We start from the raw sequence: 21971 nt of genomic DNA, 5'->3' as shown, positions 1-21971 counted from the left end.
ACTAGATTTAAAGATCTTGGAGACAGCCCCAAGTCTTACTCACTTCTATATCCTTCTAAGTGCAAAGAAGAAAGAGCTGCCTTAGTGTGCTTGAAGAGATAGTCTTCTGAATACTGAAAGTATTAATTGAATACAAAATTTAATTTTAAAAATATTCATAAGCACTCACTGTGACTGGTTCTAAGCATCAAAGAATAAATAAAACTTAACAAAATAAACCAAAAAAGAATCCAGTCTCTGCCCTCAAGATCATCACAGCCTTCCTGGGGGAGAAGATGAATTTCGCTAACAGAACAAATTTGTTGTAATAGAGATGTAGCAGAGGGTAGCAAGCGCTCAGCCACTTACAAAGATGTTGCATCCACTGAAACCAAAAATTTTGACCTGTCTCTTATTATCTCTCTCTTACAAAGCCCAAAGCTCCAGCAGTGGGGCATGGGGGTCCAGAGTTGGCAAATTCAACAGCTCAGTGATGTCGGCCTGTCCCAGCTTCCCTTCATCTGTCTGCTTGGCCATCCTTAGCCTGGGAGCAAGATGGCGCCAGGAACTCCAGTTGCCACAAACCAACATGAAAATCTTCTCATAAAGAAAATAGGACGTATCTTCCCAAACTCTTCTTTAGGAAAGCACTCCCCCCCCCTCCCCGGAAGTCTTCGTCAAATTTCCACATATATCAGAGTAACTGAGTAGAGTCACATATTTACTCTTGAACCAGTCCCCCCAAAGGAACTAGAATACTCAAGAGCCAACCAAGCCTCCCTACCCAAAGCTGTGACCTGGAAAGTATCAGGACTCATCCAGGAATGAGTAAGGAGGCAGTGGATTCTGTGTTTATAACCACAACATAAGAATAATGAGTGAAGTATGCACTCCATGAGAATTCCAGAATATCTAAGCACATATTCTATTAGACCACTAGAGAAATGAGGAAGCATTCTCTTACTTCATATGTCAGAGAGTCCTAAGGCTAACATTTTGTCTCTCAGAATGTCTGTGTGTGTGAGAGATGCAATGAAGAGCTGAAGGCTATTTTACATTTTTTCAATAGATAAAGCAGGGATTGAAACTAAAACAGGGATTATTTCAGGGAAATTCAGCTCCCTTCCGGGGGACTGCAAAACTTTTCCCACAATATTTACTCAACAACATAGTATGGATTTCTCTCTATGGGCCAGGCATCTCCATTTGAAAATGGAAACATACAGAAAGGCATTAGAAGTCATTTCCCCCACATGAAAATTTGAAAAACCCAGGCCCGCGGACAGCCCCCCCGCCTCATTAAATCCACAGCTCTTTGCTACACCCATTCCCATCATGGGTATTTTGGTAAAAGTCACAAATTTGAGAAACACATTTTAAAGTGAATAGACACGAAGGGCAAAGATGCCTCTGCTCTGTTGGAGGAAGTCTTTGAAAGGCAGGATCGTGTTATGGAGGAACCTGGGAGGAATCTAGTAAACACGCGGAAAAGAAGGATGAAGGAAGACTGAAGAAGTCACTTGACACACACCACTAGCTCCAGACAAAGACACATGATGCAGTCCACGTCCAGTTTCCAAAGGAGCTCACGCCCCCCTCATACACTTCCAGAGGGCTTCCTTTGTATGGAACTCCATTGAATGGACTTCTAGAGATGACAGCATGGCTCCTGGCCCTTCTTCTGTCATCTGCACACACCCAAAGGCCCTGAGTTTGCATCCTTGGCGTGGACATACCAGGACCCACTGGCTTGAGGGTGGGCTCTGGGAGCTAAGCCCTGCCTCATACTTCTTCAGTTTCTGTCTAATGCTTTACCAAACATCCTAAGCCCAAGACCAGTTTTCCCTCTGCTGCTTCTGGTTGCTTCTGTCCTTTTGCCATCAGGTACTGAGAGTGACCTCAGTGTTCCAGGACAAGAGCAGGAAGCAAGCATTCTGCAAATGGCTTCAATCACACATGGATTATGGATTCTTTTCATAGCCTGCCTCCACCTCGCCATTTCTCGCCTTTCATTAGATCCAGATTTCACTCGCTTCCAAATGAGGGTCTTTCTAGAAATCTGAGACAGTCCAGGAAATATATAGGGCCATCCTCAGTAGCAGTTTGAATACGTAGAAAAAGGGAAGCATCTCAACTCATTTGTTCATGGAGTAGGTTTCAGGAGAACAGGCATTATTTCCTGTCCTTCCCTGGGTGTCCAGCATCCAACTGGAGAGCTCACGATAACATGGGCCATTTCTATTAACATCTGTCAAAGAGGAACAATCCAGGCAAAGGCTGTGATTGGTTCCATTTATTTTTGCTAAAATATTTATGCAGATTTAATTTATATGCAAATGAACCCCTTTCCCCTCAGCCCCCGGGTATCTGTGAAAGCTGCCATGTTGCCACTGGTGCCTGGAATTTCTGGTTGGAAAATGAATTATTCCAGAGTTAAACATGGTCCATTCAAAGGCTCCTCTTCCCATGGGACTGACTCTTCCCCTCCTGCTCTCAGAAGTCCCAGTGATGGAGAAGTGTCATCTCGGTAACAGCTCTATGCTCAATGACAAACCACCAAGACCAAGGTATGTCTTTTCCAACTTAAGCCCATGATTGTGTCCTGGAGATTGCATGAGTTATGCTTCTGAGCACATCAGGTAAAACATTCCTTCCATAGCTAACTCTTTCATTTGGATCATTCCATACATAGGTTGTTTTCCATTCTTCAAGTGTCAAACAGTTATAGGGAGGAGCAGATGTGTAAGAGTGGGCTTTTCAGAGTGACCCATAAGGATGTCTTGAAAGTGCTTGAATGATCCTTTCTGTGACTATTTAGCAGTGGAGAGCATCAAATGTGTGTATTCAACTGAGTTGCTCTCAGTATCCTCCCAATTTAGGCCACAATTCCCATCCAACATACCAGCATATAAATGTCTTTATCTCTTATTTGACTTTTTCGGAAGTATTAGTATAACAAGAGAAAATGTGAAAAATAAACATTTGTAAGAAATATGATACTACAAATACAGCATGTAGAGGTTTAAGAAACACTGTAGATCTGCCTGCCCCTAGGAAAATCTTACTGCTGATGACTCCACTTCCTGAAATCAGCACTAAAATACTTTAAAAGGCCTCAAGTGTTTCCCAATCAGACACAGTCAAATGATACCTAAAAGCTTATTTTATCTTATTTTTTATGAATAACAGAGACCAATAAAATAATAAAGCTTACATTTCCTGAGCTCTTTCTTTGTGCCCTCCTATTTACATGCATCATTTTATAAAATCGTTGAATTACCCCATGAAATATGTTCAATGCTTCTTTTACAGATGGGGCATTGGTGTAACGGGGAGGTAACATGAATTGTCTGAATTTAGATTAATCATAAGCGGTGGAGCCAGGGTTTAAACCCAGACCCACTTCGACTTCAGAGACTGGAGTCTTAGCAGCCACACTTTAACCAAGCCCCTTGATCAAGATGAGCCCTTGGTGAAGACATCGCTGTCTCCCAGTGACCCCACCAAAAGAAATCTCTTTCATAAGGCAGGAAGTTGGATGAGGAGATGAGATCAGCCATTGGCTTCCCCTTGCAAACAAAGAGCTTCTCCAGGAGCAATTCGATGGACTTGCACCATAATTGTTCTTTTGTCTCTATTTCCCTTCAGATCGATTGCCTGTGAATCGATTTACAGAGGAAGAGGGGACAGAAAGACTGCTTTCCATGGATGACTTTCTTCCCATCCTTACTATGTCCTCTGGCCATCATCCCAGAAATTGTGATCAATCATGCAATACAAGAATGCACTCATTAGTATCTGGAACCAGAACAGAGTTCATGCTGGAGTTTCTAAACTCTCCACAGACAGAGGACCTTCCAAACTACCTCATTGTCATGATTAATACAAAGAACCGGGATTCAGAGAAATCTAAAGAAGGTATTCTTCTTAAATAATACATTTCATTGAAAGTCATCATTGAGTATTTTGAATGTTTTTCTAGGCGTCATTTAAATGGAGTGAGATTCAAGAGTTTAAAGGGTTTGAGAAGAGAGGAAGAAAATCGTCTGAGATGGGTTATCTTTGAAGGCAAAACTACTGTTATTTCTATTTTGTTCCTTCCAAAGAGAGAAAAGTTTTCTTGCATTCTCATCCCAAAACTCCAAAAGAAGAAGACCCAAGAGGCTATCTGTAGAGTGTAGGATGTAAATGCTACGGTTAGGGGACATGGTAGCCTGCCTTGTATCATTTTCAAGGACAGTGGGAGGACTGAGAAAGGTAGTTGTGGTCAGAAGAACTTAGCTTTGGGGAGCAGGCAGGACTGACAGGTTCTCCCAAGGTAAGAGATGTCTGGCTGAGTTACCTGTAAGCAAGACAAGAGATAGAATCTACAAAACTGTTGACACCCAAGTTGGATAGACATCAATTCCTAACATCAGCTAATAATATAAAGGAAAGCAGAAAGCACACACAAAGGATATTCACTTTTCTGTGGAGAGGAACTAGATGAGAACATCAGAAGGAACATGGATAGGTTCTCCATAAATCATAATTCATTCTATCCATTCTAAAAAAGTAAAAAAAAAAAAAAAAGTAACTTTACTTTAGTGGAAGAATTAGGTCTAGAGATAAGTGTGAGTGTGTGTGCATGTGAATATATGTATTTGCTCTTCCCATAAGTGCTTCCAGAAAGAGTCAACCGAAACCAAAATCCCCAACAGGACACCCAAGATGGTGGATCATCTAAAACTTCTAACTCAGTTATTTAATTCTGTGGAAAATACAATATAGGACATTCAGCACAGGTCACAAGTTTATTATCTCACTAGATGAAACATTTTTAGATATTCTTATTGCTGTATATTTCACATAACATACGATTCACCCATTTAAAGTATACAAGTGCAATCGTGCTTAGTATAGTCACATAGTTGTGTCTCCATTCCCATAATAAATTTAAAAACATCTTCATTCCCTCAAAATCCCCACACTCCTTGTTGTCACCCCTCAATCTCCCTTATCCACTAGTCACCCCCAACCCTAAGCAATCATGGTTCCATGTTTCTGTGTCTCTGCCTATTCTGGACCTTTCATAAAAATGGAAATCATGTAATATATCATCTTTTGTGATTGGCTTCTTCTACTTGGATTAATGCTTTCAAAGTAGATTCCCATAACAAGTATCAGTTCTTCAATTCTTTTGGTTGCCAAATTGCCTGATGTTGTATGGATATAACACGTTTTACTTCTCTGTCAGTTGATGGACACTTGGGTGGTTTCCACTTCAGGTCTACCATGAGTAATTCTGCTATGAACGTTCGTGTCCAAGTCGACTGTTGTCGTTGGCCACCACACACAGGTATAACAGATACTAAGAACTGTGCCTACTTAATGCATACCATTTTATAAGCTTGGAAATATGTAGCCCCCTAGATCATTATAATCAATGTAATAAACATCCAGTTTCTCCCAGAATATCTTTGGGTTCCTATTTTTTTTGTATAAACGCTTATCATGAGATCACCCTCTCTAGGAGTACACAGCGTCATATTGTCAATGAGAGACATTGTGTAGTATGGCAGCTTTCTAGAATACATCCGTCTATACCCATTGAGTCTTATACCCGCTGGAGAACTCCTCCCAGTCCCTCTGTACCAGCCCCTGACCACGACTACTGTTCTCTCTGCTTCTAGGAATTTGACTTAATTTTAGATAACTGTTCTAACTGGACTGGTGCCGTATTTGTCCTATGTTTGGTTTATTTCATTGATATCCTGTCTTCAACGTGTATCCTTATTGTCCCAAATGGCAGAATTTCCTTCATTTTAAAAGCTGAATAATAGTCAGTTGTATGAATAGACACATTTTCTTTATTCTTTCATCTGTAAGTGGATACCTGGGGTTGTTTCTATATTTTGGTTATTGTAAATGTTCCTGCTATGAACATGAGAATGCAGATAGCTCTTAAAATCCTGATTTCAATTCTTTTAGCTATATGCCTAAGACTGGGATTCCATTTTTTATTTTTTGACGATTCTCCATACTATTTGCATAGCCTCTGTACCATTTGACATTTCTATTAGCAGTGTACGAGGTTTCCAAATGTTTCACAATCATGTCAGTTCTTTTGTTCATTCTTTCTCTTCTTTCCTTCACTCCTTCCTTCCTACCTACCATCTTTCCTTCCTCTGAATATCAAGTTTCCCCAAAACCTTTCATTGAAGAGATTACAATTTTCCCATTGCGTGTTCTTGGTGCCTGTGTCAAAGACTCTGTATCTGGGTTTCTTTCTGGGCTCTCTGTTCTAGCCTACTGATTTATCCCTTGTCTTTATGCCAATTCCACTCTGTTTTAATTACTCTCATTTTGTGATATGTTTTAAAATCAGGAAGTATGATTTCTCTAGCCTGTTCTTTCTCAAGATCACGTGGCTAGACTGAGTCTTTTGTAGCTCCATAAGAATTTTAGGATTTTTTTTTCTATTTCTGTAAAAATTACCCTTGGGGTTTTGATATGGATAGCACTGAATCTGTAGATGGCTTTGGGTAATATCGGCAGCTTAACAATACGAAATCTTCTCGTCCGTGAAAACAGGGTGTCTTTTTGCTTACTTGTGTTGCCTTTCATTTATTTTGCCAGCTTGGGTGACTACCAGAATGCACAATTTTTTTCCCTTCTTGGTTAAGTTTGTTAATATTTTATTCTTTCTGATGATATTGCAAACAGGATTTCTTTCTAAATATCCCTTTTGGGTGGAAAAGGTAGTTAGTGTAGAGAACCACAGCCGGGTTTTGTATATTGGTTTCGTATCCTGCAATATGACTGCATCATTGATTCTAACGGTCTCGCGTGGAAGTTTCTGTGGGGACTTGTGCTCTCACTTTGCCTGTGATTGCTGAGTCATTCCTTTACTCTTAGAACTTTTCAAGGACTTCAGACTCCTTCCAAGAACAACCACAACTCAGGGCCAGACAGAGCTTCATTTCGGCTGCTGCCAGATCCCAAGGTTTGGAACAGGGCCACAGTTCCCCACAGCTTATTAGTTGGACGGGACAAGTGCATAAATGAATTCCACATCTTGTGCATTTAAGCCCACATCTATATCGCCAACATTTCTCCATATATTCTCTAAGAAACCGAAGCCAGAATAACACGGTGGGCTTTGATCCTAGCCGAATAAACCCTTCCACTTCCTTCTTGTTCCTCCTTGTTGAAATGGGAATCAATATTCATCCTACAACAAGTTCACTACAAGGCTCGGATGTGATTAAATATACGAAAGCAATTTGAAACGGTTAAGCGTTATAGACATGCCAGCCCCTTACATTCCTATTTTTGTTCAGACTGCTTTCGCTAGGATTATCTGTCTTCCCCGACTCCGACCCAGAAATAGAATGAAAAGGCACCAAGTAATTCCCCCAGGTTGGAAAGAGAGGAGACATTATGTCAGTTTTATCTGTGTCTTTAGCATTTCTTGGCAGTGGGGTTTGTGGCTAAACTCGTAATATTTGCTCAGTTTAATCCATACCATTTGCCTGCATGATAGAGATAAAGCCATTGTTCCCGGGTGCTGGATGATTTCCAATCTCTTCATAGTGAATCAACTGGGCATCCTTGCTCTCTGGTTTCTGATTAGATTTTCTCTTTCTCTCTCTCTCTCTTTCTTTCTTTTGGCTTTTATTTATTTATCAGAGAGAGAGAGAGGGAGAAAGAGGGAGCACAAGCAGGGAGAGAGGCAGGCAGAGGGAGGAGCAGACTCCCCACTGAGCAGGGAGCCTGATGCAGGACTCCATCCCAGGACCCTGGGATCATGACCTGAGCTGAAGGCAGACTCTTAACCGACTGAGCCACCCAGGCGTCACGTTGGTTAGATTTTCTAATCTGGGGGTCCAGGTGAGAGAGGCGTCCTGTTAGATGACCCCTCTTTGCCATGGCTTTCTGCTGCTGGTAACTGCTCCCTCCTCTCAGCCATTTGGTTGGAGTGGGAAAGGGGGGTGGTAGGGTGATGACTTCCCACTGTTGCTAATAGATGCCACAGGGACATTCCCTCTTGACTTAATCCCACCAGTCCACTTTTATTAAAAATGCTTTTATTAAACCCTGTCGCACTCTGAGTATGCCGTGCACTTTCTAGGAGGACCTTACCTAGCGCCCTAATCGTCACATTCGTACTCTAATGGGAACAGCTCACTCTCCCCTTCTGTTCTTTCCACACCACGCCTGTCCTGGGTGCATTCTCACCCGCTGACCCACTTCGTCCTCACAACGGCCTCAGAGCTAGGCACTATCCTCATCATTCTCATTCTGCCGACATGGGACCTAAGGCAGAGAGGGCAGCTTAACTCCCTGAATGTCCCACGGCTATTCAACCTTCCAAACACTTAACCTCCAGGTTCTAGGATCTGCTGTGTGGCCCAACCAGGCTGCTCCCAGGTTCTCAAATGAGAAGGCTCAGGCTGGCCGCTCTTCTTACCCAGATGTGGACCCAGAGATGCACCACCTCCTTCGTTACCCTCAGCCACCCTCAGCAGTAAGCGTGTGAGCTCGGGGTCACAAGCGGCGATCCTCCCGCTCACACAGTGAGACCCGCCGTGAGTCCACCAGCCAGAGAGCACCTTGTGCCCCAGCAAGCCTGGGCGCTCCTGAGCGTGGGATTTCTGCCGTGGGCCCCGCGCTCCCTCTCCCAGACAGAGCGAGACCAGGCAGAACGGGGATGATTTAGACACAATCGCTGTGCCTGACGCAAGCTCATTTTCACGTTAATGGGAACAATAAAAGACTTCACAGCCATATTTACACCCAAGCCTTCACGTCTTCTAGATTCAAAGCAGGGGATAAAAGCGGTTGGTATATATATATATCGCACATTTATTATTTCTCGGAGTTATCCGCAGCTGCCCACAGTGCTGTGGGCTCCGTCACAAGTTAGGAATTTTGTGAGATAGTTATTATATCATGCAGGAAGTCAGATTAATTAAATAGCTTTTTTTGGATCACATGTGCTCACACTTTTTGAGTTAATAATGGTGTTCGCACATCAAGGGGTCATTATGCACAAGGAGTTATTCTAATATTGTGGAGGACTTAATACCTTACATCCCTTAAGAGCCCATCTTGCAGACAAGGATCCAGAGGCACAAACTGAAATACAGTCAGCCTTGGGGAGCCGAACACGGGTTTATGAGACTCCAAAACCCAGGCTCAAAGCCCCCGTACCATTCTGCCATGAATTCTCTGTGCTTCAGCTTCCTGGTTTTTCCCATTTGGCTTGCATGGAAACTTCTGGACTTACAAGCTCTAGAGTTGAATTATCCTGAGAACCTAATTGAACCCCACCTAGAGCCTCATGCAGGCACAGGTGGCCGCCAGCCGGATCTCAACACGCAGTGAACCAACCAAGAGCAGGATAGCCAGCGGGTGTCAGGATTTACTCGTGGGCTTTGGTTCTGGGCTTCCCTCGGGGCTTCAAGGCAGCAGGGAGAAGTCCCTAGGAGAGCTGTGACTGACTCTATGACCAGTCCCTGAAGCTCCTCTCCTCGTGACCAGCTCTCCCACGGGTGACCCCAGGACATAATTGTGTAGGTAGTGTACTCAGACGTCTGGCAGGGACAGAATGGAGTCTATCAGCACCAAAGGTGTACCCTCCATAAATAATGGAAATAAAGATACTTTGTTATCACTAAAAACAATTACATAAGCAGTTTTGCACAGTTGTTAATACCTAGGTTCTGGGGTCAGACTGACTGAGCCTTACTATAGTATGAATGCATCGGCATTATTATTTAAGTGTTGTTAAGGGTCAACTATGTGTAAGACATAGTTATGCTCAATTTCCCCCTGACACAATCCTTTGACGCCAACCCCAGGGCCGTGCTTATTTTCCAGGGGAGGACACTGAGGCAAAATGTAAAGGATGCATAAGTTGGTCCCGCCCACCCAGGTGGGTCACGGCAGAGTAGCAGTTTGAACCCAGAGCTGTCAGACCCAAAGCTTGCGCTCTGGGGTCCTATACCCAGAAGACCATGGCCAAATGCAGGCTTGATTAGTGGAAGGGTGACTGAATGATTGGTAATTACCTTTGCCATTTCCTGGGAGCCATGAACGCTCAGCAGTTTGGGTGAATCATAAACTCTCAGCTCTGACAGGTGGATGGGATCACTCCCTTATGCAGACGAAGGAATGGAGGTTCAGGGCAAAGCATGGCCACCGCCAGGCGCCGGCAGAACAAGACTTTGAGCCCAGCTTTTCCTGAAGGAGGAAAAGAGAGACGCCACGTCGGTGACTCAGTCTCTCCCGTTGACTATCACTGCTGGAGATTCTTCTGGAACATGTGGGAAGAGTGAGATCCTCAGAAATGTTAAGTTCACCATGAGACCACAGCAGTGACGTGAACGATGGAGTGAGGTAAGGACACAAGATCCGGTGATGCACACAGGAGGTGATCCCATGTCAGCCAACATCATGGAATGTTCCAGAACAGCCCCGATGACAAGGGCATCTCCATCCACCAAGGACTCTGGAAGGGGCAGTGGAGTCATCTTCCAGGAAGAGAAAGCAGGTGCGGTGATGTCAACAGGAGGAAGGGGGAGGTGGAGACATGCAGAAAAGAAGTCCAGAAAAGAGCTTTCTTCCCTCAGCATCTCTGGGAAAGCAAAGTTCCTGTAGCAATAGTCAGACCCCCCGTTTCTGTGTTCTGTGTGCGTGCGGTCTCTTCTCACGGAACTGCTCTCTCTTTCCAAGGGTTACAGAAGGTCTAATGGCAGTAAAGCCCTGGGCTTTGCTGCGGATTAAAGGATAATGATATTGATGAGTCTCTTGTTAGTCCCACTGTATCTTTGTGCAGATTTGAATTCCTGAGGTCCTCGTCCTAACCCAACGAAATTCAACCAAAGAAAAGCTTCCCAGTTAAAGTCTGAGCAAAGAGACACTCAAGTAGGGCAATGAGCTCTTTCCCTCTGGATCCTTACAACTGGAAACACTGACAATGAACTCTGAAGTGGCTCTTTCTCCACTCATATAATTTCCAGAGGCATAGTTACCCCATCGGTAACGACACTCCATCTGCAAACCCACAAGTGTGTGCCTCGTGTCGTATAATGATAAGAAATCAAAGACGTGCTTCAGTCAGCTTCGAATAGAGATAGGTCCTTCAGGAGCCCGGAGCGGCCAGAGATAAATGGAGTTGATATTTTTCACACTGTCCGCCCCAGGAGGAGAGAGAATGGATATCGTGCCTTGCCTGAAGATATTAATAATTTATCCAGTGGGTCTCGATCTGCCCAACGCAGGCACGTGACACACAGATGTTGACCATCTTCTGGGCTGCAGGTGAGGGGCCGGGTCTGCGAGGCAGGGCTGGGGGTCGAGTCTCGTGTCCCCGGTCCAGGGAGATAGCATTCAGGCAGACAGTGGTCCTCCCCAGTGTGGCGGCCCAGGGGATGAACCTGTGTTGCACGGCAGAGTTTATGCCTTCTGGCTGAATGCGTGATTGTGCTAGTTCCTTCTGCAGTTGGAGCAAATGACCACAAATTTAATTTTAAAGTGACGCAATTTCTCTCCCTCTCTCTCCCTCCCTGCCTCCTTCCCTCCTTCTTTCCTTTCTCTGTCTTTTGGTGCTGCAACTCAGGAGTCTAAAATGGATCTCACCAGGCTAAAATCAGTATCATCAGAGCCGTGTTCCTTAGGGAGGGCCGAGGGGAGAATCTGTTTCCTTGTCTTTCTCAGCTTCTAGAAGCTGCCGGCAGCGGTGGGTCTTGGCCGCACCACTCTGACCTCTGCATCAACCCCAGCTTCATCTCTGACCCTGATTTCTTGCCCGCCGCCCCCCACCGTAAGGACCCTTATGGTGACACTGGGTCCCCTAGATAATCCAACACAGTCTGCTCATTTCAAGAGCCTCCACTGAATCAGTTTTGCCAAGTCCCTTTGTCCATATACGGTGACACAGTCACAGGTCGGGGGGTCAGCACATGACATCTTTGGGGGCAATTTTTCTGCTTCCTGTGATGATCAACAGGTAAATACTAGCACATGTGCCTTATAAACCATGTCTCCTGATTAAAGTACGGACTTTGTTTATTGAAGGTAATAATATTGGTTCATCCATCGTGATAAATGAACCATATAAATGTGAGAGGTCAATAGTAGGGAGCAGGAAGGCTGAGCCCGGATGGCTCCGTCGGTTAAGCATGTGGTCTCCTCACGTGACCTGCTCATCTTCGTGAGAGATGACTCCATTGCCCCTTCCAGAGTCCTTGGTGGACGGGGCTGCCCCTGTCATCGGGTCTGTTCTGGAAGATTCCCTGAGCCTGGATGGCTCCATCGGTTAAACGTCTGCCTTCAGCTCAGGTCATGATCCCAGCATCTTGGGGTCGAGCCTGGTATTGGGCTCCCTGCTCAGCAAGAGTCTGCTTCTCCCTCTCCTCCTCTCTCTGCATGAGCTTTCTTTGTCTCTCTGTCCAATAAATAAATAAAATCTTAAAAAAAATAATAGGGGACAGGGAATGTGGTACGTAGGAACACCTTTACTATCTTCAAAGGCACTCTGTAAATCCAAAACTACGCTTAAACACACATTAAAAATAATCTTTCCTGGCGCCCTTGAAAATGTGGAAAGCCAATAAATAGTGGGTCATCCTGGCATGGAAAGAGGGGGCGGCAGGTGAGTCCCAGCTGGTCCCCTTCCTGTGGGCATGAGCCCTTTGGTTCATTAGAGGCCCCAAGTGACTCCATTCATCTCTGTCACTTCTCTGGTGGCTTTGGAATTTGAGGCTGTCTCTCTCTGAACAAAGTAATTATACAGGAAACTCTGGGATTCCCCTGGGATCTGCACCAGGGACGAGGTCAGAGAGTCTGAGAGGCGCTCTGGAAGAGAATCTAGCCTGGTCTCAGGCTGCGGGGCTCAGAGTGCTCCCAGACCTCCCCGTCGAAAGTCAACACCACGGGGCAGGAAGGTGAAGCTTCTTTTCTTCTCTACGCTTAACAGATTGAGCTAATTTCAAGCTCTATTAAATAAAGATTCTTCCTTGCTGGTAGATGTGCCTCCCTCTCTGGCTAAGTGCCTCTGTTCCCAGGACCCAGCCTGCGTCAAGGACTGTTGCATGACGCGCTGGACAAGACTTTCTGGTCACTGCATGGGGGAAGGGGAAGGGACGTGAGTTGTTAAAAGCCAGGCGGAAATGCGCCCATGGCGAAGAGTAATGTAAATCCTCCTATTATAGGGAAGCAAGGTGTTGAGCCATTACAGTGCTCAATTATTTTGATGCTGCGAGGCAAATGTTTCCCCGTCTGAAACACCAGTCTACTTGACATCCTTCAAATGATGGATTTTTATAGAGCGATGCCCACTGGCGAAGGTGACAAGTTGTGCCGTTGTTCCCACCCACCTCCACCAGCCCCGAGCACCTCCACGAATGTGCCGAGTGCTAACGTTAGCAGTCATGTTTAATGTTTCCTAGAGGAGAGAATATCGGCAGCTTTCTGGGTGTCACAAGATCAGGGAAGACCTCCTAAGGCGAAAACCTCTCTCTCCTTGTAGTCCGTCTCCAACAATGAATCTAGGATCTGAAACAGAGTTCCTTCACCTTCTTCATCTGTTTCCAGCACATAGCTGCTTATAGAGAAGGTGAAAAAACAAAACGAGGACAGAGGGTCCAATGATCTGTCTTCACAGAGTCATAGGGGACCTTTACAGGTTCCATATAAAAACATCTGCCTTATAATCATAGCCTCCACGTTCCAGGCACTTCACACAGACCCTGTCACTTACCTGTCATCAACATGGATTGCTAATAATAGCTAAGGTTTATCTAGAGCAGCGGTGGTCGGCAAACTATACCCCTGGGGTCCAGCTGGCTTGCTGCCCATTTTGTCAATAAAGTTTTATCGGAACATAAGCATGCTCATCGATTTACCTATTCTCTGTGGCTGTTTTCTTGCCTAAAAGGCACAAGTTCAGTGGTGGCACCTCTGTCCCTGTTGCCCACAAAGCTGAAACTATTTTGATACCTGGCCTTTTATAGAAAAGCGTTGGCTGACCACTGATCTGGCCCTCGTCTGAAGAGCTACATGAAGATTAATTCATTTAAACCTCCCTGTAACTCAGCAAGGTCAAAACTATTATGTTCCCGGTTTGCAGATAAAGAAAGGAAGCTTGGAAGCCGTAAACATTCACAAGATCCAAGGAATGACCTAAAAACTGTAGGGTCCAGCATCAGATTAGATCTATGGGTGGCTCAGTGGGTTAATCCTCTGCCTTCGGCTCAGGTCATGATCTCGGGTTCCTGGGATCGAGCCCCGCGTCGGGCTCTCTGCTTGGCGGGGGGCCTGCTTCCTCCTCTCTGCCTGTGTCTCTGCCTACTTGTGATCTCTGTCTGTCAAATAAATAAATAAAATCTTAAAAAAAAAAAAAAAAAGATTTAGATCTATGTACTTGACAGCCCGTTTTCCATACCACGTGTTTCCCAGTCATCTGCAATGGGCCGTCGGCGCTTGTCTGGGCAAACGCATATGCGTGTTCTCTCCCGAAGAGGTCTGAGCAAGACCATTGTCCCCAAGGATGAGAGATCCAGGGACAGACCGCAACAGAGGGGCTCGTGTTTTGTCAGGATGATGTCATCTTATGACCTCGGCTTCTCTGGAAAGTTTGCTTTCTCTCGTGGGTTTTCCACACCTGTTCAATTCAGAAATCTTGGAATCAGCTCATGAATGTTAACATGTTTTGGGGAGAGCACAACTTCCATGGGGCTCCAAAGCATTTCCTTCTTTTCATTTCCTTTTGGAAGATACATCCATGTTTCCAGGAATTTCATTCTGCATGGCAGTGGAAGGTGTCGATAGTAGAGTGAAGCTTCTTTGGCTCCCAGGAACATGTCATGGGCCAGTCGTGTGGACCACCGGGGTGAAGAACAAGGTAAGAACTCTGTGCTCCATCTCCTGATGGCTCTGTGATATTGAAGGAACTTGGTCCATGTCTCTGGGTCTCAGCCGCCCCCTCTGAAATTGGGCTTAGTAACAGACTCACAAATAACGCCTGACACATGGGGAGAGTCTGTTCACATGCGTGGGATGAGTTCATCCTTAAGCATATGACCCTGTCCTAACTCCTTCAAGAGACTCCGCGGGTCAGCAGTCACTGTCTGAACATCGGAATTCCGAACATCCTCCTTGACATCGTGGGGAAGTGTGGAGACAAGCATCGTACCTTGGGAAGTCTGTAGAAGTACTTGCTGTTACTCTCAACAGCCCACTCCGCTATGATTTTGCACATTTCTGCACCTGCTTTTCATGTCTGGTTTTTTTCTGGGGGTCTCCATTCACCGTTTTCCTTCCATCGGCCCATTGTTCTGTTTCATTCCCTAAACTCCTGTTTTGGATCTGCTGCAGGCTGATAAACCAAATAACCGAACCCAGAATGTTCTGCTTAAAATAAATTCCTATCTCAGTGCATGAGTTTTAGAGTGTGCACGAGGTGTTTTGACTTCAGAGATTTTTTTTTTTTCCCCCAATGTTCTGGACAGGTGAGGGACCATGGGTTTGCTACACTCCTAAAAGGCAGAAAGACCCTCCAAAGCCTGGGCACCCAGTGCAGACCACTGGGGCATCTGATGCGGGACCTCCAGGGGATAGAAACTTTCGGGCTGTCATCTTCTTAGGGTTGCCCACGGTAACGGGCCATGCTGCGGACCACAGAAACCCACAGTTGACCTTCCTTGCTCCAGGCACGGAGCTGGGGTCAAATTCTTCACAAACCGGCATATTTCATTTCCGACATCCAATGATTCATCGAACCGCCTCACTGCGAGTGAGATCATTGCCAAATTATACCATACATGGAGACCTAATTAAATTCATTGATTCAATTATTGGGTGACTGAGTTATTGACGTGGATGGGGATTAACCGACTTGTCCACAGCCCGAGGCCAGGAACAGGATTTGGAGAGACATGATGTCGCGATCACACTCAGCATGGGTGAGAGCATGTCTGATTCAGAGAAGGAAGGTCTCTGGGGCAGGCCTGTGGAAGCTCTCTGCCTTATTCACCTCACCTATGATCAATCTGGGGGATGTGCTCTCATACTTAACTACAAAATAAGAAATAAAGGAAGCGTGGGAGATCTTTTCATGCATGGGGAGAGTCGGATTCTAGGGGAGGATTATGCTTTATGTTATCAAGTCCAAACATCTGCGTTATTCCATAGGGCGAGCATCTATAGATTAACATAATACATTGAAAAACAATTGCTTCAGACATGGTGCCCAGGGAGGTAAACCAGGTACAAAAACAAAAACAAAACAAAACAAAAAAAACCCAAAATGCTGTATGATTCCACTTCTGGGAGGTGCCTCAAGAAGTAATGTTTATAGGGACAGAAAGAGGAATGGGGGTCGCCAGGGGCCGGGGGAGGGCAGATGGGGGAGCTGGTGTTGAATGCGGACGGAGTTTTGAGATTCACAAGACGAGAGCCTTTCCGGAGGTTGGTTGCACAACGGTTTGAATGTATTCAACGTGACCCAACTGCACAGTTAGAAATCGTGAAGACGGTGAATGTTCTGAGTATTTTACCATGATTAAAAAGAGTATGTAGTGGCTCACGGTGAACACAAAACTGGCTCTCTCAGTAAATTTGAAGCATCTAGTGACTCAGGAGGAATCGTCTCAGGGCGAAGGGTCTACCCAGCGATGGAAAGAACTGGGTGGGCGATGTCCGATGTCAGGGGTCCGCAGCACTCTAGTGGCTGCTTCTCAGGAGGGAACCGAGAAACAGATGTTGAACTTCATGCTCACCATCCCCCAGGGCCCATGGGCTTTTCTGCACCTGTCGCCCGAGAGCGATGCCTTTCCCTTCCTCACTGCCTTCCAGATCTGAGCAGGAGCCTCTCACCGGCAGATGTCAGTTAGAACTCTGCTCCTTCAAGGGAGTCTAGACCATCCCAGACAATGTTTCTAGGGGCGCAGAGATAATACTAACACTTAGCTGTCAGGTGCGCTCTGCTACCGGAGTATTTCAAATATGGAAATTAAGGTGCCAATCCACACGTTTTTTTAAATTGCCGATGTATTCAGAGAAAGTATAACAGGTGAGGCAATAAGGAAGCCAAACCAGACAGAGAAGGCAGGAATCTCACCACACCTGCCAGAGGTGTCTCCCTGGGGGATGGGCACCCTCAGGCTATCTGGAATGGTACCAGCTCTCCAAGGCTGTGCAGAGATGCTCAAACCACACGGGTGCCTGATCCATCATCCAGACATCTCCCGATCCCACGCCAGGGGCACCCCTCCCCAGGACCTCTAGGCGTGTGGAAAGGCCGTAAGATTAAAGTGCCCTGGGGAAGGAGCCCTTTGAAGTGAACAGGACATTCTGCTCCCGGGTGCGCATCAAACTGCCAATGGGAAACACGGTGTTGAGGACACAGGGCTATGGGAAACTAGGGATTTATTTTAACAAGTGCTCGAGTGTATATAATGAGCACAAAATACTGTGGTTTCAGAGGAACTGGTACCGATGCCATGGCCACACGAGTCCCACAGGGATGCACGGGGTTCAACCCCGGGGCTCGGGCACGAAGCACACCTTCTGTGCCAACAGGCGGAGGGGAGCATGGGCTGGGGAAGCCTGGACGTTTGTGACTCAACCCTATTTTCAGACATGTTTGATTTCTTCCATCTCTCCACCCCCTCTCTGCCCCACTTTTTATTTTATTTTATTTTTTCAAATAGGAATGGTAAAGAAATTGTGTACTTTGTTTGAAACAGCTTTATTAAGGTATCATTAATATACAACAAGCCAGGGGCGCCTGGGTGGCTCAGTGGGTTAAGCCGCTGCCTTCAGCTCAGGTCATGATCTCAGGGTCCTGGGATCGAGTCCCGCATCGGGCTATCTGCTCGGCGGGGAGCCTGCTTCTCTCTCTCTCTCTGCCTGCCTCTCCATCTGCTTGTGATTTCTCTCTGTCAAATAAATAAATAAAAAAAAATCTAAAAAAAAAAATATATATACAACAAGCCAGGTACATTGAAAGTATGCAATTTGATGGTTTTTTTTTGTTTGTTTGTTTGTTTTGTTTTTTTAAAGCACCCTTTTGGGTGCCTGGGTGGCTCAGTTGGTTAGGCAACTGCCTTCGGCTCAGATCATGATCCTGGAGTCCCAGGATCGAGTCCCACATCAGGCTTCCAGCTCCACGGGGAGTCTGCTTCTCCCTCTGACCTTCTCCCCTCTCATGCTCTTTCTCTCTCAAATAAATAAAAAAAAATTAAACAATAAAAAGCACCCTTAAAAAAAGTTCATTATTATTGTTGTTGTTATTTTTAGTAATCTCTCCACCCAGCACGGAGCTCAAATTCATGACCCCAAGATTAAGAGTCACGTGCTCCTCCAGCCGAGCCAGCCAGGTACCCCAAATCCACATGGCCCCGCGACAGCACCCTCACAGCAAAAATATCCAACGGCTGCCTGAGATGCCTCAGGTCCCTTTACAACCCTTCCCCTGGCAAACCCTGTCTGCCTTTTGCACTCCGTATTAGCCTGCATTTTCCTCGAAAATCACCTAAAGGAATAAGTCAGTATGTGCTCCCCCCCACTTTGATCTGGATTATTTCACGTGCCCATTTATTTTGTATCCACCTATGTTGTCCCATATAGCAATATTTCACTCGCTTTATTGCTACTCCGTATCCATCGTACAGATACAGCCCAGACTGTTTCTCCATGAACCTGTTGGTGAACGTTTGGGTTGTTCCCAATTTATCTCAAATAAAGTTGCAATAAACGTTTGTGGGTAGGCAGCTGTGTCTGGATATATTCTCACTTATTTTGGGTAAATGCCTAAAATTTGGATCATTGGGTCGTACGGTAAATGTGTGTTTAACTTTGAAGAAACTCCCAAGTGTGTTTCGGGCTGGTCGTAGTATTTTACACATCGTCTTCAGATCCTCTGCCTCCTCACATCATTATGGTCAGGATTTTCATTTTAGCCATTTGAAGAGGCGTCTAGTCCTATTCGTACTTCTCATTTTCATCTTCCTAATGACTAATGATGCTGAATGTCTTTTCATGTTCTTGCTATCCATGCATCTTGGTTGGCAAAGCATCTGTTCCAACCTTTTCCCCATTTTTTAATTGGGTTGTTTATTTTCTTATTGAGTCTTGAGAGTTCTTTATATTCCAGATATAAATCCTTGGCCAGATTCACAATGTGCAAATGCTTTCACCGAGTCTGTGGCTTGTGTTTTCCTTTTCTTAACAGTGTCTAATAAAAAGCAGAAGCTTATCATTTTAATGAGGCACAGTTTATCAATTTTTTTGTTATGGATTTGGTTGTTTTCCTTTTGACCCTTGGATTATTGAGAGGGATTATTTTATTACTAAATATTTGGGAATTTTCCCAAATTTTATGTCCTTAGGTATGAACAAATTTGGTAAATATTCAATGTGCACTACAATGTGTATTCTGGTTTTTGAACGGACCTTTCTGTGTCATCAGGGTCAAGTCGATTGCTGGCGTTGTTCGAGCCTACCATTCTTGCTGATTTTCGGTCAGCTTGTTCAATCGGTTCTTGAAAGGGGGACTGTAATCTCTGATTATAACTGTGAATTTGTCCAATTCTCTTCCTGATCTTTATGTATTTTGAAATTCTGATATCAGATGCATAATACTGAGGGTTATTATGTCCTATTCATGTATTAACTCCTTGATCATTATAAAATTAATTTCTCTATCCATGGTTATAGCCTCTGCTCTAAAATATACTTTGTCAATGATTCAGGAAAAACCTACTCTGGTTTTATTTTTTAGTGTTAGCAGAATTTTTTAAATTTCTTCAGCATTTTAACCTATTGTCTTAAATATTAAACCCGTTTCGCATCGGTAGCACAAAGCTGGGCTTTGCTTTAATATCCAATGTAAACATATCTGACTTTTAAGTGAGGTGAGTGACACATAGTCACTGGTCACGGCTCACCATCACAGATAAAATCATCATTAAAAACTTTGAAATCGTGTTAGACTAGAATGTGACACAGAGACATGAGATGGAAAAATTGTCCCGACAGACGTGCCTGACATCAGATTGCCACCAACTATCCATTTTAAAGACACCGTATCTGCGAAGTACAGTAAAGTGAAGGCACACTGGTCCTTTCAAGCAGCTATAAACTTTCATGTTCAATATAAAAACCTAAACCCGTGTACTTCCATTTCTCCCTTCTAAACTTCTTGTAATTATTTTCATACATTTTACTTTTGCCTATGTTCTAAACCCCAGACTATGATGTCCTTATATTTGTTTCAATGGCTGATTATTTTTAAAAGAGATTTAAAGAATAATAAAAAAAATATCTAATATAGTTGCCCATGAAGTAACCATTTCTAGTGCCCTTTACCCTGTTGTATGCACCCACATGTCCTTCCGGAATCATTTTCTTTCTGCCTGAGGAACTTCCACTAACATTCTTCATAATGTAGGTCTGAAAGCAACAGATTCTTTAAGCAATTTTAAGTCTAAAGAAGTCTTTATCTCACGTTTGCGTTTACAGTATTTTTCTGGGGATAGAATTCTAGCGTTAAAAAAACAAAAATCACTGCGTCAATTTTAGAGATCTTATTGGCTACATTCAATGGTCCATGTTAAGCAGCCTCCCTTCTAGCCGGCAGAGAGAGCTCTGAATTGCTGTACGAAAGGCAAGAGTTTTATGGGCAGAAGGCGGTAAGACGAGGAAGCTGTTAGGAGAGACTGGAAGGTCACCTTCCTTTGGGGGATGACAAGGGTCTCTCAGGCAGATCACCTCATTAGTGCTGACCAAGAAACTCCAGACTGCCTGGTTAAAATTACATTCCTGGGAGAGGCTGCAAACTGCCATCAGGTTAGGGGTTAAATCTTCCTTTGGTGATGTGGGTGTAGCAACAAGCGACTCTATTTGGGGACCGTTATCTCTTCTTCAGCCCTAGGCTGACTTTTTAAATTTTTTTTTTTTCTTTCAGGCTTTTAAGGATGTGATTTCACCATTTTCCTGCTTGGCTTGTCTCTGACAAGAAATCTGTCCTCATCCTTATTTTTCTTCTACTCGACATAATGTGGCTTTTTTTCTCCAGCTGCTTTTAAGATTTCTTCTTTATCACTGGGTTCGAGAAGTTGGATCCGTCTGTGCCTGGAGGTAGTTTTCTTAATGCTTATCTCCTCGCCTTTTCAGTCTGTAGATAAAGCACGTGCAAACGTCTGAAGAGGAGCTTCCGAGCACCGGTCTCCTGTCTGTGTTTCCCCTTCTCTTTTGAATCTAGCCTTCAAGATTCTAGCTGCCTTGATGGCCACGAACTCCAATTTTTGTCTCCTTGCCCGAATGATACTGTTGAAATCGCTCCCTGGCTTTTGTTTTGTGCTGGGATTTCTGTGGGGCTTCTCAGCCTCACTCATCATCAAGCTCATAACCAGCAAATCCTGACGGGTAGAAGGCAGACACAACACCTTAACTGGGGTTAGCTTTGGTAACTCCATAATACACGACTGTAGATCAACTGTTGGGTCACGAACAGAAGTGCCTTGATTGTCCCATCCAGAAGGAATAATGCGCCGGGAAAACGGCCATGCTTTTCCGGTGTCTTTGGTAGCATGATCGACATCAGATGTTGCTGTTGCTGTTTTTAATGCCTTCTCAAAGGTAACGACAAAGTCAAACAACAGAGCATTGAAACCAGAAAGGAACAACACTCAAGGTGATTGCCTCAATATGAAATTTACAGCGAGAAGAAATGTCACAATAGATATGTTATCCAATTGGCAACCTCTGCATTTCCGAACCACCTTTCCATCCGTGTTTTGAAATATCTCAGATTGTGATGACTGAGCCCTCTGAAGGGTTCTTAGACCCAGGGTCCCCCCCTGAGTGTGGCAAGAGGGGAGAACAAGGCAGTCTTCCCCACGGCGGTTCTCAGGTGGACATGGAAGCTGACACATCAGGCATTCCCCTCTCAGGGGGGGCTCCCCTCTCTGCGTGGAGTGGGGGCTTTCTGGCGCATTCTT

The sequence above is a fragment of the Neovison vison genome, chromosome 3 (assembly GCF_020171115.1).
Source record: "Neovison vison isolate M4711 chromosome 3, ASM_NN_V1, whole genome shotgun sequence".
In the NCBI taxonomy this organism is placed as follows: domain Eukaryota; kingdom Metazoa; phylum Chordata; class Mammalia; order Carnivora; family Mustelidae; genus Neogale; species Neogale vison.
The sequence above is the reverse complement of the archived record's forward strand: the minus strand, read 5'-3'. Positions refer to the sequence as shown.